The sequence below is a fragment of the Abrus precatorius genome, unplaced genomic scaffold (assembly GCF_003935025.1).
Source record: "Abrus precatorius isolate BTA unplaced genomic scaffold, Abrus_2018 Scaffold5, whole genome shotgun sequence".
In the NCBI taxonomy this organism is placed as follows: domain Eukaryota; kingdom Viridiplantae; phylum Streptophyta; class Magnoliopsida; order Fabales; family Fabaceae; genus Abrus; species Abrus precatorius.
The window spans coordinates 19,275,655-19,300,726 of record NW_020874395.1 but is presented as its reverse complement, the minus strand read 5'-3'; the positions used below and the strand labels follow the sequence as shown (position 1 = coordinate 19,300,726).

The following is a 25,072-nucleotide window of genomic DNA, read 5'->3' as shown; positions in this document are numbered from 1 at the left end:
AATGCCTGAAATAATTTATTTAAATAAAATTTAATGTGTTAAAAAATAAATACAATATTCTCATCATAAAAATTATAGACAAATGATACTTAATATTGTAATATTAATTGATGCAGAAAAGTAACTTGAAAACTTAGCAAATATTAATAAATATTTGTAATTTTAAATTTTTATTGATCTAAATAGTATAATATTTATTAATTATTTTTTAAAAAGTGTGAGTCAACCCACCTTTAACCTTAACCTTAACCTACATTTTGTTTATATATTAGGGCTTAGGGTCAGAGTAAGCCCACTATGTATGGGGCTTGAAAAAATTACGGGTATAGATTGGGTTGTGTGAGGGATCTTGTGAGCTTGAGGCCAAATTGACACATCTAATTGCAGGTTTTCGAGTTTCTTTGTGTTTAAGTTCTTTTCTATGCAAACCTCTTCTATTGTAAATCTTAATATTTATCACCAATTACAATTTTGCAATTAATCGAAAGACTTCTTATTTTATTTTATTTTATTTCCACATATGGGTTGGCTTTTTTTTTTTCAAAATAAGATTAAATTAAAAATAAATTATTAAAATAAGTCAAAGTAATTGGTAGCAAAATATAGAATAATTCCAATAAAACTAGGTGCAAGGCCTCCATGAAGTTTTGCAAGACCTCTTTTATGTATGTACCTAAATAGTTAGTTGAGTCTTGAGTAATTCAAGAGAATATGTATATAAAGCCATAACTTTGCGACCATTTATCCATTGATCTATAAAACTCGACATTGATGTGGCAAAAAAATACTCAACTAATAGCATCTTCTTCTGAAAATACTAGCTACTCTTAGCATGATATTGGAGAATCTTATTGTTAGTCTCCAAACAAACATGAAATGTATGTTTGCATATTTGTTTATAGGTCAAATCTAACATGTAATTATTAGAATAATTGTTGAAGAGTCAAATGATAGATATGCAAGCATGATAACTTTTAAGAGAGGAAAAATATTTCATAAATACCTTATTTTAATAATTTATTTTTAATTTAACCTTATTTTAGAAAAAAATAAAAAACCCCTATTGATTATATTTGTTTTTTAGTTCTAAAAACATAAAAATACAAAACAATTTTGAAAATAGAATATTCTAACATAGATAATTAATTTTAGATTTTAGAAAATATAAACTATTTTTAAAAAATATGCTAATTGCTTTTTTGTCTTTTAGAATATATGCATGAGTTTTAAATAACGTAAAGAAATTTTTTTATTTTAAAAGTAATGTAATGGCAACTTGGTCATTTAAGTAAAAAATAATTGAAGAGATTGTTCTTATTGAATGAGATTAGTTTATATGATGCCCTTGTATACAAAGTTTGATGTTACATTTGTTAAAAAATAATTAAATAATAAATAATGTCGATAATTTATTTGTTACGAGAAATGTGGTGAAATGTAATTCTTAAGATTAATCTTATTGTTAGGGATAGAAATAGGCCAACCTATCTAATAGGAGCATATAGCCTAACCTTTTTAAGGCTTAATTTGGCTTAAACTATTTAAGTAATAAGCGTAATTTAAATTTTTTAAAAGACTTAATTAATTAAATAGGTTATGCTTGAGTTTAAGAAAAAGTCTATTATGTTTATTATAATTATATATTTAAAATTTATAATAATATATTAAATAATTTTATATCAAAATAATAAATATAATAGTATATTAAATAAATTAAATTTTAAAAATAAATAAAATTTTAAATTTTAATATTTTTCGTTGGAGTTGAAGAGTATCTTTACTATATACTTTTTAAGAGAGAATCATACTTGCTGGAGTCTTGTATTACTATTGTTTGATATGTCCTATATTCATAATGTGATTTTGCATTTACACTATATTAAGTACATATTTTGATGAAATAGAAATATGTAATTTTATTATACATATTTGAAGTGTAGAATCATTTTTATAGCTTATTTAGGTATAAATTGTATGACTTTTATAAAAACATACCTATTTAGATAATTTAATAACATATTTACAAATAATCTTAATAACCTATTGAAAGTCTCGATAAAAAATAGATCATTAAAAAGACTAACAGGTCAAAGTAAGCTTTTAAAAAAAGTAAGTCGAGCTTAATAAAAAAACTTATAATAAATAATATGTTATATTTAATAAAAAATATATAACAGTTTAACAGATAACATGTCAGGTTTATGCTTCAAACTTATCAAATAGGTATGTCTATTTATGCAAAGTCTAATCTATTTTAGTCTATTTTTATATCTACTCGCTTTAAATGAAATTTAAATTTAATTCAAAATATTTAGTTTTAGAATAGAGAATTGAATTGGTAATTAAGGAGCCAACATCCACATTATCGTAATAAATAATAGATGAAAGAGAAGTGGATAGATAAAGCCCTACCAAAAGCGATCTGAACAAAGTTCATTTAAAAATAACGGCAGATAAACTTTTGTATTTGACTTTAGTATTAGGAAAAAAAAAATCATAAATTACTTCATAGAAGCCTAAGAAACAAAATTTGACTCCAAGATAGATGAATCAATTAATAGTAGATTTGTGATCATCAACGTCAAAACTCAAATATGCATGAAAAAGGTACATTTTAGTCTACTGTTTCATATTAATATTTCAAAAGTAACACTATGACACTTTGATGTCCTATAAACACTTACATAAGTTTTTTTTTTTTTCGGATAAAATACGACGAACTTATATTAATAAAATATAATATAATACATTTATTAAATATACTAAATGTTGTCATTAAATATACTATATTTATTAAATATTAAATGTAATAAATAATTAATTTAAGTAATATTATCAAAAACATATTTCTTAAATATAAAAAATGTTTATTAAATATTTGCCTTTTCATGTTAATAAAATAATAAATAAATTAAATATTTTTTAAATTTATAAGTTTGATATTCTTATTTATATTTTTTAAACTAATTCCTAAATTAACAAAATATATTTACTATAAATAGTTTTTCAGCACTTTGATATACTTATTTAAGTTTGATGCTTAGTATCAACAGATTTTTTGCACTTTCTCCTATTCAATAAATTTATATAACTTATGATTTATTATTTAATTAATTTATAATTGTATATCATAATAATTATTTGAGACAAAAGTTTTCAAAATTAAATAAAGTAATAGTGTAAAAAATCAATCTTTATTTTTGTATAGTTTAATAGTATATAACACATTAATTTTATCATATATAAATAAGATATAAAATTATTTTAAATGAATCTAAAATTTAAGAAATATATTATTATATGATAAAAAAATTTTAATTTAACGATTATTTTAGAATTAAATTTTTTAATATAAATTATTAAGTAATATTGTTAAGGGATTCGGTTGACGTTTATTTTATCATAACAAAATTTTTCTAGTACACATTTATTACTAATATTGTTAAGGGATTCGGTTGACGTTTATTGGATCATATATAAAAACATATTGCAATTAAGTTTGAATTGATTTGAAGAAAAAAGTAAATAAAATAAATATTTTATTATTTTACACTATTTTTAATTGAAACTATTTTTTAAAATAAATTATAAAATTTACATAAAAAGGTGATACGTAAGAATTAAATCAATGTAAAATAAAGAAACTCATAAGTATGTCAAAATAATAAAATGAATCTGTAAAAGTTAATTATACATATAACTTGAAAAGCAAAAGCGTAAGCATAAAAAAAATTGCATAAGAGAGAAATTAATTTAATTTTTGAATATTTTTAGTTTAGAGATTAATATTATTTAATCTTAATATAATATGCAAATTTTAAATAATAATAATAATAGAGGTTGACACATCAAGCATGCCAAATATATATTATTTGATCCTACTGAAATTCCCAGATTTATTTATTCACCCTAACTCCGCAAATTTACCTTACTTTTAAACTACAAATAAAAAAACGATCATGTGTTACAATTATAAACTTATTGCATAATATTATCCACAAATACTAAAATAACAATACAAGGGATCCAAAGGCAATCACATGGCTTCATAATGGTTGGGAGACAAATAAGGTTTGATGAGAACTTCAAGTGGAGTAGCTTTGATGTTGGTTATTTCTACCACTGCAGTCATGTCTATAGGGTCACTTGATATTTTTGAGACATGAAAGGAGTGCAGAAAGTTTGCCAAAATCAAATGAGTTGGTCGAAGGGCAAAGGATATTCCAGGACATATTCTTCTACCACTTCCAAATGGTATAAGCTCAAAGTGTCGACCCTTAACATCAATCTCTTTATGGGTAGTGAGAAATCTCTCTGGCTTGAACTCTAATGGCTCTGCCCATATGCTTGGATCTGTTTGGATCTTCCACAAGTTTGTGATTAGTCGAGTTCCTTTCTTCACTTTGTAGTTACCAAACTTGCAATCTTCTCTAAATTCACGCGGTCCAGATATAGAGGAGATGCTGGATACAACCTTAGTGACTCTTTAACCACAGCCTCAAGATATACCAACTTATTTATATCTGACTCACTCACAAATCTTTCTTTCCCAACATGGATATCAATTTCTTCTTTCACTTTTTCCAATGTGTGAGGATTGTTCAATAACAAACACATTGCCCATGTATGAGTGGCAGAGCTTGTCTGTTGCTTCAAAACTAATGCCTGTAAATTGAGCACAATTGTCTTACAATTATAAAATTTTGAAAGACTGAGGCATGACTAAAATGCCCCAACTGCTGTAAAGATTTCCAATGTTGTAATATTTTGACCACAAATTTGGTCGCAAAGTTGGAATTTAAAACTTTGACTCGATGGAAATGTTCTGGTGACATTATCCTTTGCCATTTAAAACTTCAAAATTAATAACACACAAATATGATTTCTCGAGAAATAATATACATAACACACTATGTGCAAGAGAGATATTACACACATACCATTTTTGTGGCTTTGATGATGGTGTCTGCATCATACCCATGAATTGTTCCACAATCATCGAAAGCATCACATCCATGAAATCTTCATCACTTTTACCTTTCTTATCATTCGAAGCTCTCATTTTGCGATGCTCTTCCAACCACTCTGTTACCACAATATCTAACTCCTTAAAAATTTTCATCATGGCCTTCTCATGACCTCCAAAATCCAACCACCTCAGAAAAGGAACAGCATCAACCAATGTGAACACCCCCATCAGACGCATGTACTCTCTTAACGCCATCAAACACTTTTGTGGTTCTTCATCGTTAACTCCCCCAGTTTCTCCAAAATACCTCTTCCCAGCAACCATCCTAAGAGCCATGTTGAATGCCAACTCCTTGAACCACTCTTTCATCTCCACCAACAAAAAGTCATTTTGACCTTTTTCCTGGACCAAGCATTGAAAAGCTCATGGATTGAAGCTTTAACCTTTGAGACACGAATGTGGCTGAGTAAATCAATATGGTGGTAAAAGAGAAAGCCTAAATAAACATTCTTATGTTAGAATTTTCTTCATCCATTATTTAATTTTTATTATGCAATGACTATTATGAAATTACAATTTTTCATTAGATCTTGAATTAAGTTGTTCTCACAACACAATACATGGTTCTCATACAATTAAGGGTTTAGAGAGCACTAACCTTAATCCATTGTTTCTTGATGTTAAATCTCTCTTTGATGTCGTTAATCCCTTTGTATCTTCCCCAACTCTTCCTTCCTCTTTTAGCTCTTCTTGATAGTTGAGAGAAAGTTCATTTCTTGCGTTTACTGTGAGAGACCGAGAAAGTGATAGAAAATAAAGAATACCGTAACCCTTATTTGGTAACGGCTCTTTTATTTATCTGAAGGGAGAGGGGAGAGTTTCTTTATAATTGTATTTACAATTATACCCTCTATGACTCTATATTTTATATTTAACCAGCATCACATTAAATTATTAATTAGAGTCATGCTATAAGTTACATAGGCCATAATAATAAGATTATTAAAATAATCTTACAATCTTCCACTTGGCTTATGTGATGACTTGAAGATCCAATGAACTGTAAGTGCGCATATCATTGATAATATCAAGTCATCATCTTTTAATAATTTAAGTTGATCGGATCATGGCGATCACAAGTCATTTGATGACATGATTCCTTCCAAGTATCACAGAACCAACCAAAATCAAAATAACTTTAATCAGTCATACTAGAGGCTGTAACTCTGATGTGTTTTTAACACTCAACCTGTTATCAAACTCAAACTATACATGTACATTAACACAATTCAGATAACAAGTAAACAAGCAGGAATGATACTTTTATTGAATTTCCAAAATGTCTACAATAATATGAGCAAAACAATCTACACACATATATGTGAATCACACATTCTACCAACATGGTCAGAAAACATTTTAGGGGGCAATCTCTTAGTTAGCGGATCCGCTATCATTAAAATAGTACTAATATGCTCAATAGACACTTTCTGTTTCTGCACTTCTTCTTTCACTGATAAGTATTTTAAGTCCATATGTTTTGCTCCCTTTGAATACTTATCATTCTTACAAAAGAAGACAGCTGCAGAATTATCACTGTACATTCTTAGCGACTTTTCTATACTATCAATAACACCAAGCCCCAAGACAAAGTTCTGCAGCCATAAAGCATGAATAGTGGCCTCAAAGCACGCTACAAATTTTGCTTCCATGGTAGACGTAGCAATAATGGACTCCTTTCTGCTCTTCCATGAAATCGCACCTCCAGCCAACAAGAAGATGTAGCCAAAGGTCGATTTCCTTGAGTCTACACATCCAGCATAGTCTGAATCCGAGTAGCCAACCACTTCCAGGTGACTAGATCTCCTATAAGTAAGCATGTAGTCCTTGGTGCCTTGTTAATACCTAAGGAATTTCTTTGCAGCCTTCCAATGGTCCATTCCGGGATACTTTGATATCGGCCTAACATTCCAAAAGCAAAACTGATATCAGGTCGAGTGCATGTCTGAGCATACATTAAACTCCCGACCATTGATGCATAGAGAATAGATTTCATTGCTTTTCGCTCCAACTTATTCTTGGGACACTATATTTCACTAAACTTGTCTCCCTTTTGAATTGGGACCACCCTTGATGAGCACTTTTTCATTTTGAATTTCTCTAATGCTTTGTTGATGTAGCCTTTCTAAGACAATCCCAGTAATTCTTGTGATCTATTACGAAATATTTCTATTCCAATCATATAGGAGGCTTCACCCATATCTTTCATCTCAAAGTTCTTAGAGAGAAACTCCTTTACATCATGCAACAACCCAACATCATTAGTAGCAAGAAGAATGTCATCAACATACAGGACTAAAATGATGAATTTGCTCCCATTGACCTTTATATAGATACACCAGTCAACAATCTTCTCTACAAAACTATATGACGTGATAGTATAATTGAAGTTAAGATAACATTGTCTAGAAGCCTGTTTCAACCCATATATTGATTTCTTTAACTTACACACTAGACTTTCTTTACCTGCGGTCAAGAAGCCATTTGGCTGATCCATATAAACTTCCTTTTCTAAGTCATCATTCAGAAAGGCAATCTTTACATACATTTCGTGAAGCTTTAAGTCATAATGAGCCACCAAAGCCATAACAATTCTTAAAGAGTCCTGCTTTGAAACCGAAGAAAAGGTCTCTTTATAGTCTATGCCATCTTTTTGAGTGTATCCTTTAGCAACAAGTCTAGCCTTGTATCTCTCAACGTTGCCTTTTGAGTCATGTTTGGTCTTAAAGACCCACTTGCAACTGACTCGTTTTGAACCTTCAGGCAACTCGACTAGATCCTATACATTGTTGTCACTCCTTGATTTCAACTCTTCTTTCATGGCATTCAGCCACTTTTTAGAATTGTAATATTCCATAGCTTGCTTAAATGAGACTGAATCCTCATCAATACTCAAGTCACATTCATGCTCAAGTGAGTAAACCACATAATCATTTGAAATGGCAGGTCTTTTCTGCCTTACAGATCTCCTTAACATTAACTCTTGTGGTTCATCTTCCTCTTACTCGTTTGTGACTTGTGCATTGTTAGTTGGTTCATCCTCTATATGTTGTTCTTGTGGGTTTGAAACATTAACTTGTTGTCTCTTTATGTCGTGTGACCGTGATACAACAAGGGGAACAACAACTTGAGAAGAGACACCAACTACAGGAGTTTCTGCATGTGTCTCTATAATTTTCACCTTTTGTGTTTTACCACTCCCAGCAAACTGACCATTTTCAATGAACCTTGCATTTCCAGACTCAACTATTCTCATACTATGGTTAGGACAGTAGAATTTGTACCCCTTTGATTTCTCAGGATAGCCGATGAAATAACCACTAATGGTTCTAGCATCAAACTTCTTTTCATGTGGATTATACACTCTTACTTCTACTGGATAATCTGAGATATAAAGATGTCTTAAACTGGGTTTCTTTCCTGTCCATAGTTCATAAGGAGCTTTTGGAACTACCTTACTAGGAACTCTCTTAAGCAGATATGCAGCAGTCTTTAATGCGTACATCCACAAAGACATAAGTACAGAACTGTAACTCAACATACTCCTAACCATTTCCATGATAGTATGATTCTGCCTTTCAGCCACACCATTTTGTTGTGGTGTACCAAGCATAGTATACTGTGCACATATGCCTTGACTTTCTAGAAGTTTTGCAAATGGACTTGGACATTGTCTACTTTCATTAGATTTTCTATAATATTCATCACCTCTATCTGACCTCACAACCTTTACCTTTCTATCCAGTTGTCTTTCCACCTCATCAATGAACACCTGTAAGACATCCACTGATTGAAACTTTTCATGCAACACATACAGATAACAATAACGTGAGTAGTCATCAATAAAGGTAATAAAATATCTTTCACCACCCCAAGATGGGATGTCAAACAGACCACAAATATTAGAGTGTATCAACTCTAAGAGTTGACTACTTCTTGTGGCTGGATTCTTTGATGTGTGTTTAGTTTGTTTTCCTTTAATACAATCCACACATACATCCTAGTCAACAAAATCTAACTGAGGTAAAATTTCACTTTTCATTAACCTCATCATCCTTTTTTTAGATATATGACCTAACCTTTGATGCCACAAGAAAGTAGAACATTCATTACGCACATTTAAATTACTACTAACAGCATTCTCAACATGAAACAGAGATTCAACAAATTTAACATTAAGATTGAAACGATATAAACCATCAATTAATGTACCTGATCCAAAATAGTACGAGTGTTTATACAAAGAAAATGTATCGTTTCCAATCTTAAAATTAAAACCAAACTCGTCCAACTTTGCAACAGAAACCAAATTTCTAGCACATTCAGGAACATAAAGACACTTTTCTAGATCTATGCAACAACCAGTATGCAAGATCAATCTGTAAGTCCCTATTCCTTCTATCTGTGCCTCTATTCTGTTCCCCATATACAAGAACTTTTCAGTTTCGCTTATGGGCTGGATCGAAAGAAATCCCTGCATTACATGTGACACATAAGTAGTTGCACCAGAATCTAACCACTAGGTGTTTTTAGGTACCTCAATAAAATTTGATTAAAAGCATACTGAAACATAATATATACTTTTCCTTTCAAACCAAACCTTTCTCTTTGAACAATCTTTGTTGAAGTGGCCAACCTTCTTGCAGAAGAAGCATCTCTAGCCCTTCTGGATTTGGCCTTCACAAACCTTTAATAGGGCCTTATCCTTGTTGTTCTTTTTACCTGGCTTAGCCTTACTACTACTAGCCCCTTCATGAAATGTGAGATAGACGGAGTGTTCTTTCACCTTCTTCAGCCTCCCTTCCTCCTGAACCAGCATGGCCTTAATCTCTTATATGTTCCATTTATCCTTAATGGTGTTGTAATTCACCTGGAACTGACCAAACTCAAGAGGGAGTGAGTTCAAAATGAACTGAACTAGAAAGAATTCTTTTATCTCCATGCCCATTGATTTCAACTTTGTTGCTTGATTTATCATGTCAGTCACATGGTCATGAATAGGCCGTGACCAATCAAACTTCTTATTAGTCAGCTCAGTCAACAGGATGATGAATCCACATTTTATTGGATTTTTACTTGTCATTTTGATGTTTCTTAATAGAAAAAGTAAACTTCAGAAGTGTAAATAACATAAAAACATCATTTTGTCAAATATGATAGGTTTCTTAATTTTTGGTTAATTTACATTGATTTACATAGATATAGTTTGCAATTTTGATATTTGAATGATTGTGCAGGAATTTCTAGACTTTTTCCATAGATTTTCAGCATTTGAGAAAGTTTGATATGAACGTGATCACTTTGGATCCCATAGTGAACACTACAGCAAGCTAAATCTAGAAGGGCAAACGAAAGTGATCACTATGAACCCATAGTAACAACTACAGAGACCCATTTTGAAAAAGTGTTGCATGTAGGGATGACAATGGGTAGGGTACTACAGTACCCATCCCCATACCCGCGTTTTAAAAAAATACCCGTACCCAGCCCTATACCCTCGTGGGTATGAACATTAATCCCCATACCCGTACCCTCTGGGTACCCGCATACCCGTCTTGTACCCATTACCCGCGCTTGTTTGAGAAAAAAATATTTATAAAGAAAAATATGTTTATATAACTTCACATAAGTAGCATAATAATACAAAAATTCAATATGTAGTTGTCAAACAAGGTACAAATATAAATAAAAAAATAAATATTCAAAGATCATAAATGTTAAATGTATCTTAATATAATAATTTTCTAAACTAAAATTCTTAGAAACAATAAGCAAAACTAAACACACAAGTTATTTGTCAGTGATAATCCTATCTTGTGTGAGATTTGATTGTTGGTAATGTCAGAACGACAACGAAATAGATCTGTACAATATTTATCCCTTCGTGTGGGATCACTTAGTAACTTCTTGTGACGACATTAACAACTAATTCTAATGAATAACATTTCATAGTTATTAAGTTTTAGTAAGACAGACATTGAGAATGAAAATAGAGTTAGAGTAGAAAAGTTCAATATTAACAACAGAAAGTTGATACATAAAATATTTTTTTTAACTTTTGAATTTGAAATTGTAAGAAAAATAATAGATTTAATTAAAATAATATAATATAATTAATATATATATATATATATATATTAATACTAGTATTTTTTAACTCATATACTATACTATACGAAAGTATTTTATCAAAAATATAAATTTTTGAAAAATTATTTTAGTGAATTAAATATTTATAATGTATATAAATTTAAAAAAAAAGAATTTAAATAAAAGATAAATAGTTACAATAAAATTTTATAATAAAGAAATATACGTGTATATTAAAGAAATTAACAAATAAAAATTAACAATAATGTTTTATATTTATATCTTTTCAAAAACTTCTTTGAATGTGAATAAATAGTAAGAATAATAATATTTAGATTCAATAGATTATAGTTGTGCTTGTAATACATATGTTACATAGAAAAATATTATTTTAAATTAAAATATAAAAATAAAATTTAAATATTATTAATAAATAATAAGTTTACGGTAATAGTAGGTGATTGTAAAATTTATAAAATATTTATAATATATTTATTATTTATCATTCACTTTATGATTTAAACATCAATATAATTTTATTAACAAAAATATTTGTGTAAAAAATATTTTATATGTGTCATATATAAATAATATTTTAAAAAAAAGTCAATCTTTTATTAACTATGTAATAATTAAATTGTGTTAGCCTAATTAAATGATATAAAATAGTAAATAAATTTTTCTATTAAAAATATAAACCAAAATAAATTTTTTGGTTTACTTTATTATTAAATATATTTTTATATTAATCTTATATAACTTCACATAAGTAATATAATAATACAAAAATTCAATACATAATTGTAGAATAAAGTTCAAGCATATATATATATATATATATATATATATATATGCGGGTATGGGGCGGGGTGGGTACTTAGATACCCATACCCGCACCCATCCCCATTAAAATTTGCGGGTTTTTACCCACACCCATACCCGTATAGCGGGTAAATACCTTACTCATTATGGGTAAATTTTGCGGGTGTCCATCGGGTACTGTACCCATTGCCATCCCTAGTTGCATGTGTTTACTTTGAAACCATAGTAGACACTCTGGAGCAACCAAAGTTATCACTCTGATACCAAAGTGACAACTCCAGAGAGGCCAAAAGCACATGACTTGCGCGTGGCTACTATGAGGCGAGAGTAACTACTATGGAACACTACGCGTTATCAATATGATGCCAAAGTGATAACTCTAGAGAGGCCCAAATCACAGGACTTGCGCATAACCACTATGGAGTGATAGTAACTACTATGGAGCATTGCGCGTTATCACTATGAAACCATAGTAGTTACTTTGGGCAAAAATTTCTGCACTATAAATAGGATTTGAGAAATTAGGGTACGAGTTTTTTACATAATTTTATATTCTTTTGCCACTTTGGGAGCATTTTGCAGAGCTTAGGATCCTTGGGTGACAGCCAAGGCCAATCTTAGGGTTTGATTTACAATTTCTCTTCATTTTCCTTTAATTCTTGCATTGATGATGTTGAATTTTCCTTGTTTTCATCTTGAATTTGTAAGACCCATCCTTACGGAGGGCTAAACTTTCTTGTAATCCTTAGTGAGTTCATGGATTCTTAAATTCCTAGGTATGAATGTCAATATAAATCCTTTTTCTTCATGAATTTACATTTCCCAACTCTTTGAATTGAATTAATGGTTGAATGAGGGAGACATTGCTTAATTAACCCCAATTTGTTTTAATAAAATTCTTAACTTAGTTTGCTTAATCCTAAGTTAATTTCTAAGGTTGCGTAATCTTGGAGAAAAGAGTTAGAACCCATGTAAATTGCTTAATTTGTATGGGACATTAAGGTTAATTCTTGCTTTTTGAGTAACCCTAATTCAGAGGAAGAGGAAAAGTATTGAATCTTGAGAGAGATAGGGGTAGAATTACATGAACAAACTAAGGATTGCACATTTCATTGATTGGATTCATTAATTTCATCACTTGCCTTTACATTAAAATTGGAATTACATAAAACCCCCTTACTTTAATTGCTTTTATAGTAAATGTTTACAACATGTTCAATGTATGTTACAGACCAAAGTCGTTGGAGACAACCTACACTTGCATCCTAGACTACATAAATTTTTCTGCATATTTTGATGAAGGTTGACAACAAATCTTTTCGCAAACGAAAGAAAATTTTTGCTCATCAAATTGGCGCCGTTGCCGGAGACTTTTGTGTTAATTTTGTATTGAACTTGTTAGTTGCTCTGTTTTAGTGTTCTATTTTTAATTTTCCTGCACTTTATTCTGTTTTTGCTGCATAATTCTGCAGAATTTGTGCTAGTGTGTTGCATATTTTCGTGCCATATGTTTGTAACTTCTTTCTGTTTTGCTGTTTAGTGTTAATGCTTTATTTTACTGCACATAGACACTAGTTTTCTACATAATTGTCATCTAAATTTTTCTGCATTTTTGCTGTTTCATTTAGCTTATAGTTAGTTTCTAGTGCATGACTAGATCGAATCCTGGAGACTTGTATCCACTTGACCTAGAGATTGATAGGACATTTCATAGTAGCATTAGATTACATAGACATAATTCTAAACATTTTGAGGAATCTTCATCTCCTTCATCTATCTAGTCATCACCTCATTCATTAGAATATGAAACTGAAAAAATGACTGATAATGAAAGAACATTAAAGGAACTGGCTGCACCAGATGTAACATATCAAACTTTATGCATACAGTATCTTGACATTGATGCTCCTTTTGTACTAAAGACTGGACTAATACACTTGTTGCCAAGATTTCATGGCCTTGCAGGTGAGGATCCACACAAACACCTCAAGGAGTTCCACATTGTTTGTTTAACCATGAGGCCACAAGGTGTGCCTGAGGAGCATGTCAAATTAAAGGCCTTCCCGTTCTCTCTGATGGATGCAACCAAGGATTGACTCTACTATCTTCCTCCAGGATCTATTGCTAGTTGGGATAACTTGAAGAGACTTTTCCTAGAGAAATTTTTTCTAGCATCAAGAGCTGCATCCATAAGAAAGGAAATCTGTGGGATATGACAGCTTGAAAGAGAAACCCTTTATGGATATTGGGAAAGATTCAAGAGACTATGTGCTAGCTGCCCCCATCACCAAATTAGTGATCAATTGTTGATACAATATTTTTATGAGGGACTGCACCCTATGGACCGAAGCATGATAGACGTCGCAAGTGGAGAGGCGTTGGTCGACAAAACTCCGATTGCAGCCCGCAATTTGATTAAGAACATGGCTGCCAACTCCCAACAATTTGCAACAAGGCAAAATTCTTGTGTTACCAGAAATATGAGTGAAGTACAAGTTGCTGAATCCAGTAAACTGAAACATAAGCTTGATGAATTAACATCAATGGTGAAGCAATTGGCTTCTATGCAAAAGAGTGTTACTGTATCTTCACCTCTTCCACCATCTGTTCCAGTCATGTTGTGTGGGATTTGCTCAGCTACAGATCATTACACTGATAGCTGCCCTACACTATAAGAGTCTGACACTCTAGAAGGTAATCCCCAGGCTTATGCTACAAACATTTACACTAATAAATTTCCTTTTCCCAATTCGCAGCAACAGCCCAATTGGGATCTATCTTCCAATAGATACAACCCAGGTTGGAGGAACCATCCAAATTTGAGATGGGGGAGCAATTCTCAACAGCACAACTAGCAGCAAGGCACTCAATATCAAGCACATTATGCTGGCCCAAATAGATCCCATCAATCCTAACATCAACCACAACAAGCTCAGCACCATCACCAACCATCTTCTTTATAACCAAGTGCACCACAGAAAAATGAACCATAATTGGAGGAGCTCATGAAGCAATTGACCATGAACAACATCATTTTCCAATAGAGAACCGAGGCTAGTATAAAAACTTTGGAGAATCAAATGGGACAGTTAGCTTCCTCTCTAAATTAGATGCAATCTCAAGGCTCAGGGAACCTCCCTGCACAAACTGTTGTGAATCCCAAAAATGTGAGTGCAATCACCCTAAGATCTGGAAAAGTGATGCAAGAGCCCACAATGCTCAAGGGGAAGGAAGACTCAAGTTGTACTCCAGCTACAGTTGGTCAAAATGGAGAGGAAATGACCCAAGAACAATCCGAACTTACACCTGCCCAACCAAAGGTGGCAGAAAATGTTGAAAGGCCAATTCCTCTACCATTCCCCCAGAGAGTTATCCAGCCAAGCAAAAAGATTGAAAAGGCTGAGAAAGAGATTTTTGAGACCTTCAGGAAGGTAGAGGTGAACATACCTCTACTAGATGCAATCAAGCAGATACCTAAGTACGCCAAGTTCTTGAAAGACTTATGCATCCACAAGAGGCGTCTTAAGGGTAATGAAAAGGTAAATATAGGTAGGAATGTTTCTGCATTCTTTGAAAAACAAAGGTCCACAATGCTTGAGAAATGTAAGGACCCAGGAACATTCACTATCCCATGCATTATTGGTAATAATAGAATTGAGAATGCCATGCTAGATTTAGGAGCATCTATTAATGTCATGCCTTTGTCCATTTTTACTTCACTGTCCCTTGGCCCTTTGCAGCCTACATGTGTGGTTATTCAGTTAGCCTAACAAACCCAGCTGGGATTGTTGAGGATGTACTAGTCAGGGTGAATGATCTTATCTTCCCAGCCGACTTTTACATTTTGGACATGCAAGAGGGAGAGTCAATGAAGAGTGTTGCACCAATCATTCTGGGAAGATCGTTCTTGAAGACCGCAAGAACGAAAATAGATGTGCATGCCGGGACACTTACCATGGAGTTTGGGGACAACATTGTGCGCTTCAACATACTTGATGCTATGAAGTGCCCATCTGAAGAACATTCTGTCTTCCAAATTGATTTATTTGATGATTTGAAGATGAACAATTTTCTTAATTTTTAGAAACAAATTTTTCTTTTGATTTTACTGAATGTATAGATACTCTAATTTGTGAATACTGTAATAATTCTTTTATGTGTGACTTGTATTTCTGACTTTTTAAATGTGAATTCTGCAAACTCTAATATTGATGAGATTGAAAAATTGATAAGGGAAGAATGTAATGTTTTTAGTTCAGCAAGTATAATTAAATCTAACCCCTTTGATTTGAATGTTGTAGAGATTTCTTCTATTGAGAGTACTAAACCACTTCTTTCTGTGGAGCAACCCCCCCACTGGAGCTTAAACTCTTACCAAAACATCTAAAATATGTCTGTCTAAAGGAAGATGAAAAGCTTCCAGTGATAATCTCCACCAAGATGAATGTTGAACAAGAGGAGAAACTCCTAAAAATGATTAAGAGGCACAAGAAAGCTATAGGCTGGACCCTTGCTGATATTCCTAGAATCAGCCCTTCCATGTGCATGTACAAAATATTATTGGAGGAGGGTGCTAAGCATAGACTATAGGAGGCTTAACTAAGCGACCCAGAAGGATCACTTCTCATTGCCTTTCATTGATCAAATGTTGGAAAGGTTGGCTGGTAAGTCTCCTTATTATTTTCTTGATGAATTTTTTAGTTATTTTCAAATTTGCATAGCACCTGAAGATCAGGAAAAAATCACTTTTACATGTCCTTTTGGCACTTTTGCCTATAGGAGAATGCCATTTGGCTTGTGCAATGCTCCAGGAACATTTCAAAGATGTATGTTAAGTATTTTTTCCAATTTAGTGGATCATTGTAGATAAGTTTTTATGGATGATTTTACTGTATATGGCCATCTTTTTCTGCATGCTTGGTTAACTTAGAAAAAGTTTTGAAAAGATGCATTGACACTAACCTTGTACTAAATTTTGAAAAATGCCATTTTATGGTAGAGCAAGGTATAGTGTTAGGCCATATCATTTCTGAAAAGGGAATTAATATAGATCCTGCAAAACTTGTTGTTATTGCACAATTGCCTTACCCCTCTTGCATTCGAGAGGTTCATGCTTTTCTTAGCCATGCAAGGTTCTACAGAAGATTCATTAAGAACTTCTCCAAAATTGCCATTCCCCTGTCCAAGCTGTTGCAAAAGGAGGCTGAGTTCAATTTTGATGAAAAGTGCAAAGAAGCGTTTAATATGCTTAAGGAAGCCCTGACCACCACACCCATCATCCAACCTCCAGACTTGACCAAACCATTTGAATTAATGTGTGATGCATCCAATTTTGCAATAGGAGCTGCCTTGACACAGCGGGTTGGTAAGTTTCCTCACATCATTTATTATGCTTCTAGAACTTTGGATCCAACACAATGTAATTACACCACAACTGAAAAAGAATTGTTGGCCGTAGTCTTTGCACTAGACAACTTTTGATCATATCTATTAGGGTCAAAAGTTGTGGTTTTTTATTGATCATTTTGCCTTGAAGTATTTGCTGAAAAAGATAGATTCTAAGCCCAGGCTTATAAGGTGGATGCTCTTACTTCAAGAATTTGATTTGGAGATCAAGGATAGAAGCGGAACTCAGAATTCGGTAGCCAACCACCTGAGTAGGATAGAGGGTGTTCTTGACCCTATCCCAATTTTAGATGATTTTCCTGATGAACAACTCTTAGAGTTGTATGCTTCACAGGCACCCTAGTATGCTGATATTGTTAACTTTCTTGTTGCAGGAGCCTTTCCAGCAGGTGCACTAAAAGCTAAGAAGGATAGGATAAGGAGTGATGCCAAACATTACATTTGGGACAACCCTTATTTATGGAAATTCTGCAGTGACCAAGTCATCAGAAGGTGCATGTTTGATGAAGAAATTCCATCCATACTGTAGTTCTATCACGCCTTAGCTGTAGGAGGTAATCAAGGACCTCAGAGGACAGCAAGAAAGGTGCTAGATGCAGGACTGTACTGGCCATCAATTTTTAAGGACTCATGGCAAGCATATTCCACCTATGAGAGATGCCAAAGAGCGGGAGGAGTAATTACATAGAGACATGAAATGCCTCAACAACTCATTCTCTACTTTGACATCTTTGATGTCTGGGGTATTGATTTTATAGGTCCATTCCCCTCTTCTTTTGGTTTTCTTTATATACTTCTTGCTGTTGATTATGTCTCATAATGGGTGGAAGCTAAAGCCACCAGAACTAATGATGCTAGAGTTGTTGCAGAGTTTGTTCGTAGCAACTTATTTTGCAAGTTTAGAATCCTTAGAGCCATCATTAGTGATCAAGGAAGTCACTTCTGCAATAGGACTATGGAAGTCTTGTTGAAGAAATATGGAGTTGTACACAAAGTTTCCACTGCCTATCACCCACAGACAAATGGGCAGGCTGAGCTCTCTAATAAGGAAATCAAGAAAATACTTGAGAGAGTAGTGCAGCCCCATAGAAAAGACTGGAGTTGCAGGCTTGATGATGCCTTGTGGGCACATAGAACAACATTTAAGACACCCTTGGGAATGTCACCATACAGGGTGGTCTATGGAAAAGCTTGCTATCTGCCAGTTGAGGTGGAACACAAAGCTTATTGGGCAGTAAAGACTTGCAATATCCATTATGACTCAGTTGGAGAGTAGAGGAAATTGCAGCTGCAAGAGTTGGAGGAGCTACGTCTTGAGGCCTATGAGAACTCCAGAATTTACAAGGAAAAAACTAAACAATACCATGACAAGAAGATTTCAAGCAAAGAGTTCTATGTTGGTCAAAAGGTCCTCTTGTTCAATTCTCGTCTTAAATTCATGCTTGGAAAGCTCAAATCAAAGTGGTTTGGACCCTTCATTGTTACAAAGGTATTTTCCCATGGTGCAGTAGAGATCGTAAGTGACTCCACTAGCAAAAGCTTTATAGTGAATGGACACCGCTTGAAGCAATTCTTGCAAAACTCAGCTACCCTGGAAGAAGTTGAGGAGATTGACCTACAATCACCATGCACTCATCTCCATTCCAACCCTTAGCCTGCATAACTCATTTCATACGTCAAGCTAATGACGTTAAAGAAGCGTTGTGTGAGAGGCAACTCACAAGTTGATTAAGCATTTTTGTTGTTCTTTACAGTCAATAAGCATTTTTATGATTGAGCTGTGAGTTATGATGAATTAGACATGATTTTATTACATATTCTTCATTCTTTTTACAATGGACAGTTTTAAATCTTGCATTTGATTCATGCAGAAACTATAGGAATGTCATATTTACAGAGACATATAAAAAATGCCCACTTCCATTTCATAGTAGTCACTTTCAAGCTAAGGTAAGTGAACCCACTCTCTATAGTTTTCACTTTCAGTCTATAGTAATCATTCTCAAAGACTAGAATTTGAGACTGCACTGCCTGTACTTGATAATTTCATACATAGCAATTGTGGTGTCAATTCTGTTATTTGCAATGCATCTGTCTGATCAAAAGGGATTGAGAGTTGTTATCTTGGTTCAATTGCTATTTTTTTTTTTTTGCCTTTATTGCATTATAAAGTAACCACTTTCAATTCTGGTGGTGATTGTTTTGCATGTTTTGATATAATGGCCATTGAAATAGTCCCATCCCTGTATAAAAATCACTGTTTCATTGCCACTTAACCTATCTTACTTGAAATATATGGTGCCTGCTGCATAACTTTCATTCTAGGGTAGTCACTACATAACTTTCATTCTAGGATAGTCACTGCATTTATTTTGTGATCCCCACTTGTGTTGTGTATATGAATAGCAATAACCCAACACCATGCTGCACTTCCTTGTAACTACTCTGCATATGGACCATGAATTTTGTTTTACAATAGCTACTCTAAACTGAAAATCAAAAGAACCATTTAATTGTGGCTGATTGCAATTGTCTGTGCACCTGTACTTTTTTTATGACAATCACTTGCCTCCCTAACTACACATATGCATCATTCCCTGTTAATTACTCTCTGCAAGTTGCAAAATGAGCATCCTTGTTAATTGCCTACATAGAATCATTTTTGACACTTTGTTGCCATACATAGTGGCCTGCTACCCCTTGTTTGATTTCTATGCCTTTATTTTCATTTTGCTGCATCACTGTCCATGTCAAATTTGGTTGCCTTGATGTTGTCTTGCCTGAACCATAATGTGATCACTTTGGTATTGTACCCCTTCACTAATACTCTGGTTTGACCTTTCAATGTCCAGTTGAATATTATTTTAATTGATACACATAGTTGCTGCCTAATTTAATTGCACATCTTACACAAATTTTTTTTTCCTCTGCAGCAAATATGGTCAATACACCAAGGAAGAACACTCCAAGGTCCAAGAGAGCCAAAACAATTGGTGCATCTTCCTCTGCACCCCCACCTAACCATGACCCTAGGTTTCGGTCATTGGAGCATGAAGAGTACTTAAAAGCAAACATTTTGAGAAGGAAATTGGTGCAGGACCGCAATTTTGAAATTCAAGAAGGCGGCTATCCCTAATTTGAAGAGGAGATATAGAGGAGAGGATGGGACATTTTCATGACATGTGCTGGTAATGGGTGGAAGGAAATCACCCTAGAGTTCTTTGCCAATGCAATGAGGGTTAAAGGCGACATTCTCCCTCCCAGACACAGTGATGAATCCACATTTTACTAAATTTTTATACATCATTTATTACTTTTTATAGAAAAGAATAGACTTAAATAGTGTAAATAAGATGAATATTCCAATTAGGCTAAATAATATAGGTTTCTTAATTTTTGATTAATTTAGATTGATTTAAATAGTTTATTTTACATGTTTTGATCATTTGAATAATATGGCAGGAATCCCCAAGCTTATTTCAAAGAATTATTAGATTTTGAGGAATTTGAGGTGAAAGTAACTACTTTTAAAATTGATAGTGACAACTACAGCAAGCCACTTCCAGCAAAGGGACCAAAGTGATCACTTCCAAAGCTTAAAGTGACAACTACAGCAGCCCAGAATCCACTAAACCTGCGCGTGGTTACTATGAAAGTTCATAGTAATCACTCCAGAGCATGCAGAATTGAAGGTGCTGCGCGTAGTTACTATGAATATTCATAGTAATCACTCCAGAGAGGAAAAACCCAACTGATGCTGCACGTGTTTACTATGAAAGAATGAAAGTAATTACTTTGGGCGGATCCAGCTTTAGTATAAATAGATTTTTACCAAATTAGAGTAGGGAGTTCTTACATTTTTTGTACCTTTTCTCTTCTTTACTAAATTTAGGACACTTGGAGAGCCTAGGGTGGCCTTGGGTGACAGCCAAGGGTCCAACCTAGGGTTTGATTTCCATTTTCTCCTTACTTCTCTTTGATTTTTGTATTGATGTTATTGATTTCTCTTTATTTTTTTTTTGTAATTGTGAGACCCATCCTCATGGAGGGTTAATTTTCTTGTAATCTCTAATGAGTTTATATGGATTCTTGAATTCTTAGTTTTTTTTGAATGTTAATGCAAATCTTTTTCTTCCATTAATTTCTTCCTCCCAAACTCTTGAATTGAATTAATGGTTGAATGATGGGAGCATTGCGTAATGAACCCTAATTCGTTTTAAGGAAATTCTAAATTTGAATTGCTTAATTCTTGTTTAATTCTAAGATTGCGTAATCAAGGAATGAGAGATTGGAGTTCATTGGATTGCTTAATTCATATGAAAACATAAGGTTGATTTTCGCTCGTTAGATCAACCTAATTCTGGGAGGAGAGGAAGAGTATTAAATCTTGAGAGGAATAGGGATAGAGTTTATATGAATGAACTAGGGGTTACTACATTTTATCGATTAAACTTTGCAATTTAATTTTTTGCTTAAGTTGATTGAACTTGAAATCACAAAACCCTCCCTTTTTTTTACTTGCTTTCTAAATACATTGCACACTACATTTTTGATATTTGGTCACTTGTCCAATGATTCATGAGATACGACCTAGGCTTGCATCCTAGACTACATAAATTTTTCTGCATATTTTGATGGAGGTTGACGACAAATCTTTTTACAAATGAGAAAATATTTCGTTCATCACACAACATGGTGAGGGGAAAATTGGTCAACTTCACCCCCTCCAACATCCAAAGAGTTTTGAACATCCCAGCTGTGCATAAATTAGCTGGCCAACTGGACTTCACCACTTTCAGCATCCAAGAGGACAAGGACTACAAGCCTATCCTTGAAACTGTCTGCAAGGAGGGTGAGAATTAGGAATTTGACTACAAGATGCAGCCCAAGAACTTGACCACAAGGCACCTTATCCCTGCAGCAAAAGTTTGGAGTGTCTTCATTCTCAGCTCTTTCATGCCAGTGCTCCACTCCTTTACATTAGCAGTAAAGAGAGCAGAGTTGATTTATGCAATTTTGATAGGCATGCCCATCCATGTTGGTGAGGTAATTAGCAGTGCCATCATGGATATCTTGAGCAGGAGCAGAGATTCTATGGGTTTTCCATCCATCATCACTATGCTATGCCAAGATGCTGGGGTCGATTTTGGGGACTATCTACAGAAAATCAGAGCAGCTCTTCCTATTTTTGCAGCCATGGTGAAGGACTTCTTTAAACCCAAGAAGACTACTGACCTAGGACTATCCCTACCACCTGACTACAAGAGGGACATTCCAATGAGGATGAGGGAGCAGATGAAACAGCTTGCTCTTAGGCAGGACTCTATTTATGCTGGACAGAAGGCCCTTATGACAATGATGGACATGATGCTTTTGAACATAGGGAAGAAGTTAGGGATGACTACCACATAGCTTTATGATGCCCCCACCTTCAGTGCCACTTACCTACGAGCAGCAGTCCATAGTGACCTTCCACCATTTCCTCCCACTGCCCTTGCCAGAGCTGAAGCAGATGAAAGCAGCTCCAGTGCCTCAGATGAAGACCTATAAGCAACAACGGAAGATGATGATGATGATGATGACTCTGCCTTTTCCAGCTCTGATGAAGATGCTATTTAGCCTTAGTTTCTTTTTCACCCCACCCACTTTTCACTTACTTTCTTCTATTTCCCTGTATTTATTCCTAACCACCATTTCCTTGTAAATATCGCACATTATTGTTTCCATCTTTACTGCTTTACTTTCGTATTATCACTCTTACTCTGAACAATTTAAGACATTTTCCTTTCTATATATCTATTCCATTTTCTGGTTTCATATTTGCTCCCTATACTAAATTCTGTGTATATTTGTGCAGAAAATGCCCTCAGTCCCATCAAAAGGAGCATGAATTTGACCTTTGAGTTGTGAATCTACTTTCTATGAAAGGAGGTGATCTCTTTACCTCTATTTCATATTTTCTTAATCTATATTCCTTGCACAGTACTAAATGAAAATACAAAAATATTTTCCTGACTTTTCTTTTCATCTAGGCCAGTTTTGTAATTCCATAGTTATATTTTGCTTACACTTCCCATTCAACTCATGCTCATTCTTTATTTTTTAATATTATCGTTCTTACCATACTGCGCATATTTTCTTTTAAGGCGACCTGTGATCACATGTTGTTAAGTAATTATCACCCTTACCATGGTAGAGAATTGAGCCTTTAATTTCTTTTCTGTGTGCACTATAACATGTATTGTTGCATCTATCCTCTAGAACTTGCCCTGTTTCTTAATTGAATATGCATTGTACAATTTTTCATCTATATGATTAAGGCCTTCCTTGCACACACCCAACCACCCTTCAACACCTTTACACCTAATTTCCCTTGTTCCACATTTCTTTTTTTGCCAAACTTAGTCTGCAACAACATTTTCCTTACCTTAACAGAGGTATTTCTTTTGAGTTGCATCAAAAGTGAATGCAATAAACTAAGTTTGGGGTGCTGATTATGATTGTAGTTGCTTGAGGACAAGCAAGTTCTCAAGTTTGGGGTGGTGAGTGTTTTACATGTCAAAAAAAATTTGCTTGAGTTTGAAGAAAAGAATGATTGCCAAAGTTTATGAAATTATATAAAAAAAATGATGAATGAATGAAAAAGAGAGAAAAAGAAAAAGAAAAAGATAGCAAGGCATTTTGAGTTGAAAAGAATCCCACATAAGGCAAAGTAAATGAAAAAATGGTGAAAGAATGCTTGAATCTCATTTGCTACATCATTTAATGCATTCCATTCTAGTTGTTGTACTCACTCACTCAAAAGAACTCCCTTCTCTTGAAAAACTCACTTGAGCTTTTGACCTTCCTTGATCAAAATTGAACCTAACCTAACCCCACTGGTGACCAACAAAGCCCTCATGATAGGTGGTTCATTGTATCTAGGCAAAGAAGATTGAGAATATGGGCAAGCATATGGTAGGATGAGGCAAAATGCATGAATTGAGGACTGTGTGGATTGCATGAAACCTTGCTGGATTTTTGTTTCAATTTAGTGGGACTTTGCTTGAAAATAATTAGTTTGGACATGATGTCTTTGTTGAATGAATCCATGATTTTGGAAATATTGGAAGTCCAATTAGAGTCTAATCTTGGAATGAAAATTTTGAGAAAAAAAATATAATTTCTTTTTGGATAAATCCAACCCTTTTACATGTAACTTTCTTGAGTTTTCATTTGCTTGAGGACAAGCAAAAGTTTAAGTTTAGGGTTGTGATGAATCCACATTTTATTGGATTTTTACTTGTCATTTTGATGTTTCGTAATAGAAAAAGTAAACTTAGGAAGTGTAAATAACATAAAAACATCATTTTGGTCAAATATCATAGGTTTCTTAATTTTTGGTTAATTTACATTGATTTACATAGATATAGTTTACAATTTTGATCATTTGAATGATTGTGCAGGAATTTCTATACTTTTTCCATAGATTTTCAGTATTTGAGAAAGTTTGATATGAAAGTGATCACTTTGGATCCCATAGTGAACACTACATACAGTAAGCTAAATCCAGAAGGGCAGACGAAAGTGATCACTATGAACCCATAGTAACAACTACAGAAACCCATTTTGAAGAAGTGTTGCGCGTGCTTACTTTGGAACCATAGTAGACACTCTGGAGCAGCCAAAGTTATCACTCTGAAACCAAAGTGACAACCCTAGAGAGGCCAAAAGCACATGACTTAT

General features: G+C 33.5%; 1 pseudogene; it reads right to left on the bottom strand.

Moving 5' to 3' along the window:
* Window positions 1-4,036: 4,036 nt before the first annotated feature.
* LOC113866874 lies at window positions 4,037-12,134 on the bottom strand (annotated as a pseudogene).
* Between the last annotated feature and the right edge of the window lie 12,938 nt (window positions 12,135-25,072).